We start from the raw sequence: 16,746 nt of genomic DNA, 5'->3' as shown, positions 1-16,746 counted from the left end.
CCAGCCTATGGTCAGCTCAATTCTGAAAGGGAAACAAAAAAATATAATAGTATGTGGTAAATTGTGTGCTGCCCCATGCTTGATCAGATAATCCTTGGAATTTGGGAGGCGTGAGATAGTTTTCTAACCCTAGGGACAGTCATGTAGAAAGAGGGACACTTGTCATCTATTATATTGTTGACTGCTATGATTTAAAGCATTCTGCACACCAATACATTCTGCCTGACTGAATAAGCCAGCTTGTGATAATTCACTAACCCTTTTAACTATGTTATTGTAGGTACATTTTAGCAATACAACCTTTGTATTCTGAGGAACTGATGCAAATGATTTCTTGCCATCGTTCTGTGGCTGAGGTATGCGAGAGTGTGTGATGGGCTGGCCCAGCAGGTAGGAGGATCAGTGCAGTTCAGTCTCAGCTCACAGGTTTTGGAACTGTGTGTCTGTCATAGGTGGCAGGACACTCTATCAGTCCTGACGGAGAAAACCTACATATAAGAAATTATCTTTGCTGTCACCAAGGTAAGACTTCTCGTATTCTTCATTCAATGACTTCACATCTCTGTAATGTTCTATAACCTGTTGAAGGTCCTGTGCATTTAACATGAACTTCTAGATCTGGGCTTCAGGAAGCCATCTCCCATCTGTGCTGTATAGTCCACAGTCTAGGACCTGGTAGAGGTATCAGCTGTTCTTTGCTGGTTGTATAGTTAGAAATAATGTGTTGAACAGGGTTCACTTGTATATTTGATTATACTTTGCACCGATACGTGTGTTAACCAAAGTAAATATTATAGACAAACAAGCTGATCATTCATGCAGCCTGAAAAAAATTGGAGTGTTTTAGGCTACCTATTTACAACCAATCAAACAGATATGGCTGTTTAAAAAGTCCCCTCCCTTATTAGCAGCCCCGATGCAATCTGGAGTCTGGATGCAGGATGAGTGCATTTGTCTGCCCTGTTTAATGGCAATTGTCACCATATTTCATGTAAGACCAGTATTTCGATAAGCTTTAAATGTATCCTAATGAAAAATGAACTAATGAACTGTATATGCTCAAGTCAATATCTAATATCTATGCTCTTTCAGTGTAAACGCTTGGAAATTGATTTGGTAAAGGGCCTGAGAGCAAATAGCTAAAATAATATTTACTCTGTACAGGTGTGTGAGCTTTAAATCAAGAAGTACACAAGATCATAATCCATGTGTTCAGAACAATATATTCTTTGCTATGCCTATATGGCACAGTTTGGAAACTCTTCAAATACTGAATCTTTCATGTTATTAAAATAAATATCTGGCTTTTGCTGGCCAAAAATTAGCTTTAAAGCAGTATAAATTTAATTAGGGTTTTTTATGGTAGAGTGAGGTTAGTGGAAGCCAGGGTCAACTTTGAATATGCATAACGACTTCATGGTGGAGTCGCTGTGGTAAGATACACATGTACACAATCTATAATTAATACAATAATCCATAATCATGGGAGCCTCATGGGGAAATTGCAGAAGGGAATTTAGCGTGTGTGTAATTGTAAAATTTCCTTGAAAAGGTATGAAGGCAGGTACAAGGAAAGTGGGGAATGAAGATGTAGACAAAAGTCAGAAAGGAGAGGGGAGTTCCCAGACAGTGAAATCCAACAATCCTGTTCCATGAAGGATATGCTTAGTCAACTAATAGTTTTTGAGTACATGGGGAACCCAAGAAAGTGACCCAGGCTCTTCATGTGGTCATGCAAGTTGAGTATGTATTGTGGATAGATACCATGAGTTTTTCCATGCGCTGAATCTAAGTAAGTTCTTGTACCAACATTAGGTTTTGCACATTGTAATTAAGATGTCTAACCAATTTTTTATGGCATTCACAATACCTATTCTATCATAAATGTGTACATATACACCTGTGGCTAAATCTTTAGGAACTGTGCATTTGTCACTCATGCTAATCTTTTGGATCATGCAAAAAATTGTTGGTTTTTAATCGATTGTTGTCTGACATGGCCAAGCTAATTGTAGATTAATTTAAAACTTGATCTGCTGGATCTTCTGAGGTATGAGTAACTTTAAAATTACTATATTCCTAACAGTAAATAATATTGCCAAAGGGAAACATATTTTTGTCAGATAAAAGAGCAGCTCTGTGGATTGTGTAGATGCCGTGCCTAAGCAATGGGTGACTCCCTCTGTGACTCTGCAGAGAAACATGTTCAGCAGCCTCCGCCCTTTCACCTAAGCAGGCTAATTTGCCCTGGGGGCCTGTTCCTGCTACAGATTTGTCTAGATACTGTTTTCCTGTACCTGGGTGTGTATGTAAAGGTTATCTGAAAATGTATTATTTCTTCATGTTATGTGCTTGGATATAGCTTACATGGACAATGTTTTTTTCATATATACACGTTTATGTAGTAAAGTCGTGCTAGGTGTAATGATTATGAATATAGAACGATAACTCAAAGCAAACAATCAGTTTTACCTTTTCAGGTTTCAAAGTTAAGGAATTTCACATATGTGGACACATATATGATTGATAATAGCAACAGATTAGTGAAAGCACTTTAATTAGTGTTATCTACAGCGAATGTGATACTCTCTATAGTTTTAACTATTATTGGTGTTACCCAGTGGTTTTATATAATTGCCTTGCTTTGGGTGGATGTATAGTTCAGGAAAAAGTAACAGTGTCACTTTTCCACTCGACCAACTAAAATGCACCATTACGACTTTCTAGTCATTGACATCCTAACAACCAATGACGTCATCAGTTAATAAGGAGGATGTCTGTTGCCTCCACAGTATCCTTGTTTGGCCCTCCTGTGCCCTTCTCCCTCAGCACTGGGGTGACATTATCTGACTGATGTAGAGAAATTGAGGGAGAAGAGAAACTTTGGAATACTAGTCAGTACCAGTGTGCAAAAATGTATTTGCTTTGGAAGAATAAATCTCCTCTAACATTGGGTGTCCTACATGTGGATGTTCCTGCACTGTGTAAAGTTATTCAAATCGTTTTTTACATTTTACAATGGGGTGCCTCGAGACTGCCCATAATTTTAAAGGGTGCCTGGAGATTATCCATAATTTCAAAGGGTGCCTTGATTAAACAAAGGTTGGGAAACACCAATGTAGAAGTTTGATGAAAAGTTTATTGTAATAGAACACTTTTTTATAGTTAAATAGTACACTTGATAGAGTTTTATACATCAGATCAAAAAAGAGGGACAACTGGAGATCTAAAGTTCAGATGGAAGTCCCTGCCCCACAGCCACACATAACAAAGGACCAGGGATGCTAGTGACATCATTGACCTAATATGGCCACATGGCCATATTTGGTTAATGATATTGTCCAAATATGGCCATGTGCCTATTTTAGGTCAATAACATCACCAACATCCCCTCCTCTGTTACACGCAGCTGCAGGCCTGAGAATTGTGTAGCCACAGCTGATTGGGATGGTGGCTTGCTGTCTTTTGACAGTTTCCTATTGGTTTAGCCCAAAACTGAGCTTGGCCTGAGCTCATCCCTACTTAGAAGAAAATAGAACAGAGAGATTTGGTGCCAAAAAAGATACAGTCCTTCCAAATCACATTTGGGAGCTGTGGACAGAGAGGGTGATATTACTGCTCTCTTTAGGCTCAGCCAACAGCTGACATCGGGTATTTTGATGCTCACTGTGACAGTGAAGGAATGGTGGAGGAGTGCTAGAAAGGTGAATATCAGTGGGTTGGGAAGGGCTTTGAATGGGAAAAGTGACAACAGTGTCTCTTTTAAACCCAACTCCAGTAGATTTTTTTGTTTTTTTGTTTTGGATAGAGTGGGGATATAGTAAAACATCTGTAGGTTTTTAAATGCTGCCTGAGTCCCCACCAAGGAATTTTCCCTAACTTTCTTCTGTGTTACACCCATCACAGGAAGTGAGTAAAAAATCCCCCACAGGCAGCAACAAAAAGAAAGATGTCCTAACTCTTCTTCCTCACGCTATCAAATGTATTTTATCATTGAAAATGTTTTTTTTTTTTTTACAAACCTTGCTACACCTAAACTAAACTCCTGTTGACTACTTGGTGTAGAAACGTATTTCTTACTTTCTAAACTGCAGAGAAAGAAAACATGCATTCTGCTTATAACGTCACTTGTCAAATGCAGAATAAAAAAGAAGGAAGTCTTAAAAGAAACCTAACACTTCATTAGAGGGTTTTTTTACTCAGAGGATAAATATTTAACAAATATTGTTAACATAATCCCTCCTTTGTAGGTTTCTATGTAGATAAGCTTCAGGGTGAATTTTTGGTGCATTGCATTTCTACCTCTATGTACTCAAGAACATGGATTAAGAGCACCTGTCACCTGCACACAATGGCCAGATCAGCCATTTTATGGGCTGTTGCTGCCCATTTCACAAAAACACTGACATGGTTAAGGCAGCTGACATGGGTGAGGAACACAATAATGACTATTGTGTTTTGCTCCAAGCCTGGGTGGCTATAAAGAAATATAGCTTTGTCAATGTCTAATAATTTAACAGTACCAAACATACTTCTATTCACAAATTGTTAAGTGTTCCTGTCAACTTCTTATTGGGAAGACAATTTTTAAGTTTTGCCACTGATTATTCAACTATTTATTCATCAGTGGTCATTAAACATTTTTTTTTTCTAATTGTAAATACTGAAGCATAGATTTGAAGGGATTGGGAGGCTCAAACTGATCGCTGACATGGGCAGGGTCAGCCTCTCTTTACTGGTCATTCTAAAGTCTCATTTATTTCTATGGAAAGCGTACCATGGCACCTCCATTGGTCTCTTGGAGTACAGCTTTACCCATAGGCATGAACAAACCATGGCCCACATGCGCAGACTGAAGAGAAGCTGGCCAGGCCCATGTCAGTGGTATGATCACTGGATTAGTGCTGAAGGTAAATTTAAGGGCAGGCTGCTGGTTGAGGGGCTTTATTAAAGGACAACTTCACCACAGGAACAACCTTGAATTTGTGTGTTGGACTTTGCAATGTTAAATTTTGCATTTTTTCTAAGTAAAGTATTGAAACGTTGTCCTTGCCTGGTCTGAAGTAAACCGGCACACACATAGTTTACCAAGTGGGTCTTCACACATCGGAAAAGAAAGACATTTGTGTTGAATGAAGTAGTGTGAAGACACCAGTGGTTACCTGAGTGACAGAAGTGTAGCGTGTACCTGTTCTAGGTGGGGTGGCCCCCAGCAGTGAGGGAGATGTTGTCGGCACTCTTTCCACTGGTGGTCTGTCTCCCAAAGCAACGGGAGTTAATCTGCACCGCAGAGGTTCCCATCCTGTAGAGAGGTAAGCAAGCTCAAGAGCTAAGTTAATCGCACACCTGGAGCCCACGCAGAGTGCATAGCAGGGCCCATTCTGCTATTGCAGAGTAGTAGTGGAAAACGCTGGACAAGTGGATGTGGACATTGGCTAAATGCAGAGTATGGAGAAGGTGAATACTGACAGAGGTGCCAAGAATTAACTGAACAGTTACAGTGCCAATGTGCATGGTCTACGTTCACCTCAAAGAGTAGAGGTTCGCCTTAAGGTTGGGTATTCCCTCACGGCAGCTTCAGCGGTGTCCCAGGGCATTAACGAAGATGACACAAAGCAAAGGTGCCCCATGTGTAATAAAGTGACCCTGTACAAGGTGCCTAGCATGGCCCAGAAGAACCCACCTCGGGGTAGGCCTTTCATGTGACCCTTGCTTGGTACCCAATGAGGGGAGAAACATGGCAGATGTGACCAACAAGCACCACCCTACCCCCTTACACACTGGCCAGGTGAGCGCACTGGCAAATGGTAATCCTTTTGAGAGCGCCCCAGAACAGAGATTCTTGTTGGTGAGTGTGGTCACATGGCTAACGCTGACAAATGAGTGCTCACCAAAAAAAATGCCCATACACCCATAGCAGTCAGAATCACAATAGCCAGTCTATGGAAATCCTGTGAGGTACCGAACTTATCCAATGTCATTGTAAGATTGAATATTCAAGCACAATATGAACTGATGAAGGCATACAAAAACTACTCTACAACTAATTTAAAAAAAATGGCAATCTTGGATTGACCACCCTAGAGCTTCAAATTATCTTAAAAACTGTAACTGTAACTCTATAGTTACCTACCTCAAAATATAGTTAAGTAGAAATTGCATCTTCTATAATAATAACAACAGGTTGACTGGTCTATGCCTACAGTTTGATCCCAATCGGGGTAGGCAAGACCTGCTAACTTGAATTTGATATAATTTTGTTATTTGGTTACCTTTATACTTTTGTTAACTACCATAAGATATTCATATTCTTATAACATATGTTAATGAGGAAATATGTGATGTGGTGTTGACTGTCTTGAACAGATGCTCTTTTTGTAAAACAACAAATGGCTGGTGCCATAACTGATCACATGTGCAGCATCATAGGAGTTGAAGATCAAACAGAGGCCAAGATGGCAGCTCCCTTGACTAAAAACAATCGGTGGGTTTAGTTCTGGTTTGATTAAGTTTTAAAGAGCTGGACTATTATACCAGTTGGAGAGGGCATCAGAAGATGGGGAACAGATCACCCAAGGTACATGCACCAACGACCAGAGGAATGGGTGTTGTAAGTTAGTTACCTTTTCATTTTTTGTGAAAACGTAAATGAACCCTTTTAAAAACTAAGTGCATTTTTGGCAGATCAACAGGTGTTTTTCTGCACTTGCAGGGTCTTGAAGGGATAAAACATGGGAAATGTGCAAGCATTTACCACTGTGTTACTATTTTTTGTATCTTTCTTGATACACACTTTAAGACCCTTGCTTTTCACACACAGGTGACACACTGAGTAGTGTAAACTGCACACTGATGTCTTTCTAGAAGCGGTCAGGAAACTTCACTGTACACACCCAGTTCAGCCTGGCAAAGCAAGTGTGTCGTATTTTTTGAGCAAACAGTTTATCTCCTCCTCCTTCCTTGACACAGTTGCTATTGTTTTTCAGGGACTCATGGCAAGTGCTGTCAAGCTGTTTTTTCAGAGGTAGACCTTTGTCAGTTATTTTAAAATGTTGCCTCATTAAACTTATAAGGTGGTTTGTTAATATGTTATCCTCCTTAATATGTAATAGCAGTTCTTCTCCATATACATCAAGGTCAGAAGTTTGTTAAACATTAGCTTTATTGTTTCAACTCATCAAAAATCGTTAATGTGATTAACTTACACTCTTAGCGGGAACTTCAGTTTATCTTTTTTTTTTTTTTTTTTTTTTTTTTTACTAGGTAGGCTCTGTGCATTTCTAAGGATAGTTGGAAAAAGTCAAATAGCTGAGAAAGCTGGTAGTTTTGTTGCTAATTTAGTACGATTTTCTGCTAACAGCTAACTAGGGAATAATGGAAGGCCAAAGAACCCCTTAACTTGTCACAAAACAGGCTACAATGAATAGTACCCTGGAGTACCTGTCACAGGCACTTACATTGTAGAATACCAGCTAATGGTCATAGCTCTAATGTATAACAAATGAACCCACTGCAACCAATCAGAATTCCGTTTACTGTAGTCTAGTTAATGATAAATCAATTCAAGTCAGTCACTTCTGGTTATAATTTTAAATGAATGGGCCATTTTACCAAAAACTGACATTTCAATTTTGTATACATGGCAAGTAGAATAACCCACGGTCTTGTTATAGTTGTCTAAAACTGGCCAGATTTGTGCACTTGAGTTCCCTCGTCCACTCAACTGACAGATGTATCATAAAGGAAGCTCACTCTGCCAGGTAGATTTTATTTGATGCTACTGTCATGGACAAGAGTCCCTATTCACTAGAGAAGTGGAGCGTGCCAAACACTATGGGAACGCACAGGTTGCAATAGGATTCACTAGATAACACAGGATTCTCTGGGATGCATTTGGAGTCAGAAGGTAGGCATGGCAGCCTTCAATTACTTGATGACACAGGATGCCCCAGGATGCACTGGAGTCACAAGGTGCACTCGAGTCCCTAGAGGATACTGGGATGCACAGGAGGTCACTCGAAGTCACAGGATGAGATGGGTGCACTGGGGCAAACTAGATGAAGTCCTAATAGCCGTGTACTGGGGAGGAGGCTCATCATTGGATCTTGAAAGGGGCAAGTTTGGAATTTACATTGCACAGAAAGAAACTTACTCATCAAAACAACTGTGCCAGTGTAAGAAGTAGGTCTCTTCTACGGGGAATCTGGCAGAGATCTTTAGGCTGATTTACTAAAGGATATGAGGGCCTTCGCTGAGAATTGTATTAATATATAATTATTCAGTTATGTAAAAGGCATCTGCAAGTGACTGGGTATTCAAAAGAAATATGAATTTTTCCTCTCCAACAGCAACACAGAAAGAAATAAAAATTATTTTCTATAGTAGAGTAGGGAAAGGCTGTAACTGCTGTCTGGTTTTTATTTCTGTCTCTGCCATGTTGCATATTTTTCCTCACTTCTTGTCTGGTGAAATCACTGTCAGTAGGACAGGAAGTGAGAGTAAATCTCTCTAACAAAGACCTGAAAAGCAGAAAATTCCAACAGGAGTTCTAATCATACCCTTCTCTATCCAAAACTACAAAAAAGCTTTTGGCTTGACATACACTATAAATATTATATAAAAATATTTGCATGCATTTGGATAGGGTGAATGAGATCCAAAAAAAGTTACCATACAGTATCCAACTGAGAAATTCATGCCTAACTTATCCTTCTGAAACAGTTAAAATAAAAGTTAGCTAACTGGAATAAAATGTCTATGTGACCCCATCATTATGACTCATGGAATCCTGCAAGGGAACCGCTACACATGGCACTTGGTCATGTTAAGATCCAAGCATTTAGGAAGAAAGTTACAGTGCTGTGCTGTTGCTTTACTTTCAGGCAGAAGCCCAATTAATGGGTGTTGGGTGGGCTACACCACAGTATTGAGCCCCTGCCTCTCTTCAGGCTGGCTGATCTCTGGTTTTATTATTATTATACAGGTTTTTTTATAGCGCCGACAGTTTACGCAGCGCTTTACAACTTGAGGGTAGACAGTACAACTACAATACACTTTAAAACAGTAGGAATCAGAGAGCCCTGCTCATTAGAGCTTACAATCTAAGTGGGAGGGTCAAGAGATACGAGAGCTAATAACTGTGGGGGGATGTGCTGATGGTGAAAGTGAATGAGGACCAGGCAGCGATGCTGGTGTTGTGTGATAGAGCTGTGGGCTGCTAGTAAACATACATGGCACCCTCTGAACTATCACACAGCCTGGGCGGTGATGACTATTCATTCATAATAGCAAAAGATTGTTTAGCACCGCAGGACTGTGTGATAGATCTGCTGGGGCAATAAATGTTTACTATCAGCTTACAGCTCTATCACACAGCCCTGCCTCTGACTGTTCATTTAACCATGAGTTAGTGCTGTTAAGCAGTATGATGGGCTGCTTGCTGATAGTGAAGATCCCCTACGCTAGCAGAATCATCACACAGCCCTGCAACTCTGGTTGATTGTTTACATTTGTGAATGAGCGGTCACCTATTGTGTAATGAATGGACCTAATCAAACTCTCCTCCCACAATGATCTCCGGGAGGAATACTTATTTTTTTAAAGACAATGGGGATGATTTGTAGAAACTGGAGTAAAGAAAAACTTACCTTTTTCTAAAGCAGCCAATCAAATAATGATTTCTTTAATCGTACATCACGGGACACAGAGCCATAGTAATTACTATGTGGGTTATAGTCCACCTTCAGGTGCTGGACACTGGCACACCCTAAACAGGATGTTGCCTCCCTATATAACCACTCCCATACCGGGAGCATCTCAGTTTTTTCGCCAGTGTCTAAGGTGTTGGTCACGAGTGAAGATGTGCTGTGCTGAGCTCCACTGGAGCAATCCTTGCTGGGGCTAGCTATGCATCCGGATCCATTCAAAGTGTCTTTTAGGCCAAATTGAATGGTGCCCGTGTCTCATATCTGAAGAAACAAGGTTTTGCTTGTAAACGCTTCTCTTTTTAGAGAGCTGTACCCCTGGATCCAGTACTTTTGGTATTAAGGCCATAAAGTTTTATTGGTGGGGTGCTATTATAGGTCCAGGATTGTGGGTTCCCCGAGGGTCCCCGGTTCCTGAAGGTTTGTTAACGGAACCCACCGTGAAGGGTGAAGATTGGGTCTATTGGTTTTACCACAGAAAACTCTGTGGCAGGAAAGATAAGTGGAGTTTTTCTAAGGAATTTTTCAATTTTCTTAGGAAATGTCTCCTTTAAAGTAAATGTTGTCATGCCTAAGTGTCACCACTGGGGACTGTATGGAGCAAGTACCTTCTCATGCTTTGCTCAGAGATCACGCTGTATCACAGAAGCAGCAGACTTTTTTCCTCCGGCTAGCAGGCAGACCTTCGGTAGGTTTGGGGGGTTTTGCTTCCTCCAGACACCCCCACCTGGGCTGAACTTTTCCCTTCTTCATGAGGCTGAGTATAAGGGAGAATTAAAAAGGATTGGCAATGCCGGCGGCTTCCAGGTCTCCTCCACGCCATCCCTCCCTCACTCACAAGCCGTTACCGTCACATCGGAGGCCCGTGCTTGCGCGGGAAAACTTTTTTCTTGAGAGAGAAAGGATGGGGTGCGATGGGAGGTGGGGGCAGGGCTTAGCATGGCGTTGGCGTCCTCCAACGCGGGAGTGTGTTTAAAATAAAAACTCCATTTGTGCTGGCTGCAAAATTGTCGGAGAGACATAAGAGCAAAGAGGAGTATGAAAGAGGTTTTGGTGAGACAGGCATTTCCTATTTGACACATTTACTATTTGCATCAGGCTAAGCATTAATAGCAGCGGCAGTGGCTGGACTATTGCTCAAGCAGTGGATGCGATTTCTTCTGGTAGTACCTCTGATTTGTGCATTGGGCTAAGGTCAGAAGGGGGGGTTGAAACACCCCCCAAAAAAGAGCTAAAAGGGTCTCCCTCAAGCTCTGGAAAGCCTACTCATCTCTACAAATGGCATCCTCCCCTGAGAGGGGGTGGCTGGTCAGAGTGAACATCAGGGCCATGAAATGTTTGCAACTGTTTTCAACACTGCAGCCCCTGTTTTTTTTACTAGAAAGATCTTTTTTCCTCAGCCATAATAGGTTTAAAAAAAAAAAAAAAAAAAAGTTTAGCGACTTTAATCGCATCCCAGTGTGGGTCAAAATGTGACAGGTTCTCTTCCATTGCCCAGGACCCTCAAACTGAGGAACTAGGGGAGTAGTAGGACTAGACGAATTCCCTCAGGGGACCGTGTGAGGCTGATGACTCCTCTTCTGAGGCGTCAAATGTGGGAGAATCAGCTGTTTCAATCTTAAGAGTGATGGTGTAATTTCTTGCTGAATGGTCGCTCCACATTTATGTACCCCTAACTGAGTGTTTGGGTTCGCTAAAGTTTCCTCAAGCTGTGCATACCTTTTCCTGTCCATTCATTGCTGGAAAAGCTTTTTTGTATCTGGGAGGATCACCCAGATCACCCATTATTTTCCCTCCTAAAAGTTTTCACACTTTATCCTATGGTGGAGGAAATTCACTAAGTAGGGTATACCAGCAATTAATGCACCTATATCCTCTGTGAATAAGAGTTTGACTTGTCCGGCAGACAATGCTCAAATGCTTAGGGATCCAACAGATAGAAAGTTGGAATGCCTGTTAAAAAAAATAAAAGAAAACCCATTTTTTTCTCTGGCAGATTGAGTGTCTCAGCCTGCGCTGACAGTAATTGCTTAATCGGTGAGAGACCAGTTTAAACAGGTGTTCAAGGTTATCCTGCTCAGCAGGCCCAGGATCTGGCAGCTTTATGTTTGCAATAGTTGCTATGAGAGATTCTATCCTTCAGACCTTGCACCCTTCGCTAAGCACCATGCAGAAGCTCCTGGCTGTCATGGTTATGCAGTAATGTGTGTCTGTCAGCTCACCTTTCCTTCTGTGTTCACCTTTAGAGGCCAGCCACCCTCTCCTGACTGTTTAAATAATCTTCCCTCAGCATAGCTCCACCCTGGTCTCTAATTAGGAACACTATATTAACCTGGGCATTGCAAGCCAACCTTGCTGATCAACCATTGTGTATTCATTGTGTGTTTGGCTTCCCGTTTCCTGCTTACTGTGTGCTCTTCGTTTGTCTCTGTTACCTACCTTGGCGTGTTCTCGACTGTTCCTGTCTGCACGTGACCCTGACCTTTTGGCGTGTCCCCAACTATCCCTGCTTGCCTGTGACCCTTAACCTTTGGCGTGTACTCTGTTGTTCCTTTCTGCTAGTCGCCCTGACCTCTGCCTTATCCCTTTACTATCCTTGTTGTTCTAGCCTGCTGCTTCCTTCTTATGTAGTCTAGCGTGAGCTGTGAGACCCTAGGGGCTGCGACCTGGAGCCAGACTGCAGGGCAGTCCATCCTCACCACTAAAAGCTCTGGTGAACACCTGCTGGCTCTTAGACTCCGCGCCCTGGGGAATCTATGCTCTAGCTCCCACTGGGATCTGTTAGTGATCCAGTAGACCTGCTTCCTGAACCTCCCTGGGTACTATCCGCAGCAGTCAGTCCTAGGGTCCACCATCTTAGCAGTGCACTTCTGACTCCTACGGAGTGCATCTGTCACCTGATCTCAGGTGACCTGACAGTTTGATCAGCCATGGACCTGGCTGGCGTGCCGCTTCCTGCAGATGATCCGTTGCAGGGCTTAGTTCGCAGACTTGAGACCCAGGAATCACATCAGACCCAGGTGATGCGATACCTTCAGGATTTGGCCTCCCGTTTTGAACAGGTTCAGGCCTCATTAGGATCCCCGGTTCAACAACCTCAACCACTATCTGCTGCTGCACCTATCGCACCAGTCGCAGCCACACATTCATTACAACTGCCAGTTCCGGGCCGCTCTTCTGGAGACTCTAAGCCCTGCAGGGGGTTCTTTAGCCAGTGCAAAATTCATTTTAAACTCCAGCCCCAAAACTTCCTGTCCGATCGGGCGAAGGTAGCCTATATTATATTCCTCTTGTCCGGCGAGGCATTGGCCTGGGCTGCTCCTCTGTGGGAACTGAATGATCCAGTGGTTTCTATCCTGTCTGATTTCTTGAAACTTTTTCGGAATATCTTTGAGGAACCGGGTCGTGTCTCCTCAGCGGCCAGCGCTCTTTTACGTCTCCGTCAAGAGTCCGCTTCTGTGGGACAGTATGCTCTTCAGTTTCGTATCCTCACAGCTGAATTGAGCTGGAATAATGAGGCCCTAGTTGCAACCTTTTTACATGGCCTCTCTGATAGAGTGAAGGATGAATTAGCAGGAAGATCCCTCCCTGCTGATCTGGACGGTGTCATCACCCTATGTAACCAGATCGATATTCGCTTTCAGGAGAGGGCACTGGAAAAAAGACACCAGCACTCCCCATTCTTTAGGCAGCCTGAGCTCCCTGTCCCTTCTCTTCGATCCGAGGAGCACCCCTTGCCTGCTGAGGAACATATGCAGCTGGGCAAGACTGAGTTATCTCCTGAAGAACGCGCTAGGCGCAGAAGTCTGGGCCTGTGCCTCTACTGTGGGGTCAAAGGTCATTTTCGTGACACTTGTTCTCTTCGTCTGGAAAAACGCTCAGGGCTAATACATCTGGAAAGTGGAGTATTAGACCCTGAAATATCACCTTCACCTTCTTGTCTTCTCCTTTCTGTATTCCTTCATGTCGGCTCTTCCTCTCGTTTGGTCTTGGCACATATGGATTCCGGAGCTGCTGGCAATTTCATGGATTGGGAAACTGCATCTTCCATGGGACTTACTATTTTGCCCCTTACAATGCCATTGGTGGTCTTGGCGATTGATGGCACTGTTCTCCCAGGGGGCCCTATCCGCTTCCAGACCCTCTCTGTTAAGATGTCGGTAGGGGCACTCCACCAGGAGTGGATATCCTTCCTTGTCTTACCTAAGGCTTCATCTCCTTTCATATTAGGTCTTCCTTGGTTACGGCTCCATTCTCCACAAGTTGACTGGACTGCTGGACAGATCCTGGCTTGGGGTTCCTCCTGTTCCTCTTCCTGCCTACTGAAGGTTACCTCAAAAGAGAAACTTCATGTTGCCACCATCCCAGTATCTTCTGCTCTTCCCGCTGTATATAGGGATTTCTGGAATGTGTCCTGCAATAGTCAGACTGATGCACTCTCTAGATCATGTGGCACTCTGGATGAGGAGCCCATCTATGAACCTGAGCCGATCATTCACTCCAGTTTGCATAACCATTTACCTTTGCCTGTCCCTAAACTCTCTTGGACGCACAGCCAGGCTAACTTGTCCGCAAGTTCCACAGTCGCTATGCCCTGTGATGCGATTGAGATAGTCGCTACACCTGGCGATACTATTCAGTTGGCCTCTGCACCAGTTATGCCAGTCCAGCTCATGCCCAGTGAGCTTCCTGCTTCTTGTTCAGGACCTTCTGTAACCTGGCCTCACCCTACTGCTACTACGTCCGTTCAACCCAGTTTAAGAGGCTAAATCCATCCTTTGGAAAGACTGCCTCATTCGGCCAGCTGGGGTTTTCAATCTTTTTCTCAGGGCTCTCTGCATTCTGTTTGTGTTTCAGCTATCCAGCTTCACTCTTGTGACACGTCACCTTCTAACCAACCTGACCGCAGAGATCCACTGACCTCTGCCCAGTCTGATGGTCCTGTGCTGGATGTCCAGCTCATCTTTAAGGGTCTGGGGGACCCTGCTCAGACTCCCGATGGTCTTCTCATGCCCTTACCCATTCCTAAAAAGCCTTTAGTCCTCAATAAGTCCTCTCATCCTCTCCCTACCTCGATTCTGGTCTCTGAGGATAATCTAAAGTACAAGGTTGGTCAAGTTTTGGATTCCCAGCTCCGTAAAGGCATTCTTCAGTACCTCGTACATTGGAAAGGGTTTGGTCCTGAGGAAAGGTCTTGGATCACTGCATCTGAGGTCTTTGCTCCTTGTCTGTTGAGTAGTTTCCATCCGGAGTTTCCCTTTAAGCCTGGGCCCAGGCAGGAGAGGGGTAGGCCTCGTAAGTGGGGGGGTACTGTCATGGTTATGCAGTAATGTGTGTCTGTCAGCTCACCTTTCCTTCTGTGTTCACCTTTAGAGGCCAGCCACCCTCACCTGACAATTTAAATAATATTCCCTCAGCATAGCTCCACTCCGGTCTCTAATTAGGAACACTATATTAACCTGGGCATTGCAAGCCAACCTTGCTGATCAACTATTGTGTATTCATTGTGTGTTTGGCTTCCTGTTTCCTGCTTGCCGTGTGCTCTTCGTTTGGCTCTGTTACCGACCTTGGCGTGTTCTCTACTGTTCCTGTCTGCTCGTGACCCTGACCTTTTGGCATTTCCCCGACTATCACTGCTTGCCTGTGACCCTGAACCTTTGGCGTGTACTCTGTTGTTCCTGTCTGCTAGTCGTCCTGACCTCTGCTTTATCCCTTTACTATCCTTGTTGTTCTAGCCTGCTGCTTCCTTCTTCTGTAGTTTACCTATGCTTCCTTCTTCTGTAGTTTACCTAGGGGTCGCAACCTGAAGCCAGACTGCAGCGCAGTCCATCCTCACCACTAGAGGCTCTGGTGAACACCTGCTGGCTCTTAGACTCTGCGCCCTGGGAAATCTATGCTCTAGCTCCCACTGGGATCTGTTAGTGATCCAGTAGACCTGCTTCTTGAACCTCCCTGGGTACTATCAGCAGCAGTCAGTCCTAGGGACCACTATCTTAGCGGTGCACTTCCGACTCCTACGGAGTGCATCTGTCAGCTGGTCTCAGGTGACCTGACACTGGCTAGTCTTCCTTTTTGCTGTGAAACAGCTACTTGGGGATTTTTTGGAAAATACATCCAAAGAAATTCTAGTGGAAAAAGTACCCCTTTTGCCATTTAAGAAAAGGAGTAAATGTATTTTCGTTTTAAAGCTCCTTCTTCTGTGCCAGGGGCAACAGCCTCCAGGCAGTCAACATGGCTTCTGCCGTCAGATTCTAAAGGTAATCCTCAGGGTTAACCCCAGGGACAAAAGAGGTCTTGGGGGAGGAAACCTACAAGACTGAAGCCTCCTCATGAGGAGGTGCCTCCGCTCGCTCAATAGGGGGAATTCTTCTGCAGTTCTCAAGGATCTGGCAGGAAGAGTGTCAAGACGAATGGGGGACTCCCTCAATAACTCCAAGGTACAAGCTGGCAAGAACAACTGGAATATCTGCTTTTGCGTTTACCCAGTAGTACCACCTTGTCTAGCTGAATCAGTAAAAGATAGAGATAAGGATTTTTACCGGATGTCCTTCTGGTAAACACTGTAGGGGACTGAATGGTATAGAAAAAAATAAACCAACAACCAGAGTACAATGAAGATTGGCTTCTTAGGTGCTTTTACACAAGTAGGTAAAAAAACACTTGCCCTACTGGGCTGCAGACTGCCCATCGGGCCACAGTGATGACCAAATCTGAAAGACATAAGTGGTACTGCTTACACCAAATGCCTACAGTAGGTCATGCAAGAGAGAGTAAAGATGGTCATATGAGAGCCACACGTAGACACAAATATGTTTAATTTACAATATAAGTAGGTAAGACTTAGGGGCTGCAAATGTGCTAGGCAGCTGTCAACGAAGAATGACAAATCAATGACAAATCAAGTTAAATCAAGTAACTTTTATTGAAAAAGCATGAGGTATCATAGAATACACATTCAACAGCAGAGTCAACAGCAGAGCCTCAATTTCAAAGGGAATAATACATCAAAGCAAAAAATATCACAATACTCACATCTCCGTCT

At 43.4% G+C, this 16,746-nt stretch overlaps 1 protein-coding gene across 2 annotated transcripts in view; it reads left to right on the top strand.

The window, feature by feature from the left end:
- The first annotated feature begins 364 nt into the window (after window positions 1–364).
- The window catches only part of LOC141144389 (villin-1-like), a 165,766-nt gene continuing 149,384 nt past the window's right edge, over window positions 365–16,746 (top strand). The window contains exon 1 of one of the 2 annotated variants that reach the window (XM_073630035.1): window positions 365–522. The gene's annotated coding sequence lies outside the window, so the exon portion shown is untranslated. Of the gene's footprint in view, window positions 523–956; window positions 992–16,746 lie in introns of those variants that run through there. The other variant, XM_073630036.1, reaches the window with a different exon arrangement.

Source organism: Aquarana catesbeiana, linkage group LG05 (assembly GCF_042186555.1).
Source record: "Aquarana catesbeiana isolate 2022-GZ linkage group LG05, ASM4218655v1, whole genome shotgun sequence".
NCBI lineage: Eukaryota > Metazoa > Chordata > Amphibia > Anura > Ranidae > Aquarana > Aquarana catesbeiana.
This window is presented reverse-complemented; position numbering and strand designations above follow the sequence as displayed.